We start from the raw sequence: 1,784 nt of genomic DNA on the forward strand, positions 1-1,784 counted from the left end.
AGGCTGACGTTTCGGGCCTAGACTTTTCTGATGAAGGGTCTAGGCCCGAAACGTCAGCCTCTCTGCTCCTATGATGCTGCTTGGCCTGCTGTGTTCATCCAGCCCTGCACCTTGTTGTCTCGGATTCTCCAGCATCTGCAGTTCCTACTATCACCAGTTTGGAGGAATTGTCTTATGAGCAAAGGTTAAACTTGTTGGGATTTAGAAGGATGAGAAGTAATCTCGTTGAAACATATGGGATTCTTATGGGCTTGACATGATAAATATGAGAGAATATTTCCTCTCACGTGAGACTCTAAGAATAGAGGGGCAGAATTAAGGGGCACCAATTTAAGTCTGACATGAGGAAGAATTTCTTCTCTGAGAGTTGTGCGTCTTTGGACTCTTCATCACAGACAGCTGTGGGGGCAGAGTCCTTCTGTATATTTAAGGCAGAGAGATAGATTCTTGATCAATAGGGGAAGTTAAGGGTTATCAGGAAAGGACAGGAAAATGGATGTGAGGAGTGTCGGATTAGTCATGATCCTATTGAATAGCGGAGCAGGCTTGAGGGGCCAAATGGTGTACTCCTGTTCCTATTTCTTATGGTTTTAATAGATGATTATTCAAGGAAAGGAAGATTAAAAAAAACATTAAAAATGAATTTGTCCTGTTTCACAGAGGCATATAATAATAGTTCTATTTTTAAAAGATATTTTTGACCTCATAAGGAAGTTCACTAATATTGTTGACAATTGTTTAAACTAAATTGGCATGGGGTGGGAACCAGTGTATAGACATGAAATTGAGAGAAAATGAGCAAAGGTGAGACAGCAGGATAGTACTGGAAAAGGATGTAATACTGTTTTAGATAGGACTAGACCAAGAAGGACTATGAGGATTGCTAAGACAGGTTTTAGAATGCACCTTTATAAGTACACAAAGTTAGTAGGAACTGCAGATGCTGGAGAATCCGAGACAACAAGGTGCAGGGCTGGATGCCCTTCCCCTCCCCCTTTTCTGATGAAGGGTCTAGGCCCGAAACGTCAGCCTCTCTGCTCCTATGATGCTGCTTGGCCTGCTGTGTTCATCCAGCCCTGCACCTTGTTGTCTAAGTACACAAAGTGTTGTGAATTATGTTGGTGAACTATAAGCACACTAGCCATGTGGGAAAGTGATGTAATGGCAATAATCAAAATATTGCTAAAATTTGAAAACTAGGCATTTATTATTCACAGATACAAGAGTGTTCAGAAAAGATGAGAGAGGGCAAAGGAGGTAGCATGGCTGGAGTGATTAGAAAAGACATTATTGGGGAGAGGGGATATCATTCAGGGATCAAGGTCAAGAATACTTGTAGTGAATACAGAAGCAAGAAAGATCTGATCATTCTAAAGGAATTCAAATAGCTGGAGAGTTGGAAGAGCAAAACTTCAGATAAAATCACAAAATATGCAAGAATTATGGAATAATATGGAAAAATGTGAGATTATGTACTTCTGCTAGAAGCACGGAGAAGTTCAATATTATTTAAATAGAAAAAGCTGCAGAATGCCACAAAAAGAGGGATTTGAGAATCCTCACCCATGAATCACAAAAAGCTAGCATTCAAGTTTATCCAGTAATAGAACATAGAATATAGAACAGTGCAGCACAGTACAGGCCCTTTGGCCAACGATGTGGTGCTGAACTTTTACACTAATCCTAAGGTCTATCTAACCTCCACCCCTACCTTACATAGATGACTTGGAGTCGGGGACTAAGTGTGGTGTGTCAAAATTTGCAGATGACACTAAGATGAGTGG

The sequence above is a fragment of the Rhincodon typus genome, chromosome 5 (assembly GCF_021869965.1).
Source record: "Rhincodon typus isolate 14 chromosome 5, sRhiTyp1.1, whole genome shotgun sequence".
NCBI lineage: Eukaryota > Metazoa > Chordata > Chondrichthyes > Orectolobiformes > Rhincodontidae > Rhincodon > Rhincodon typus.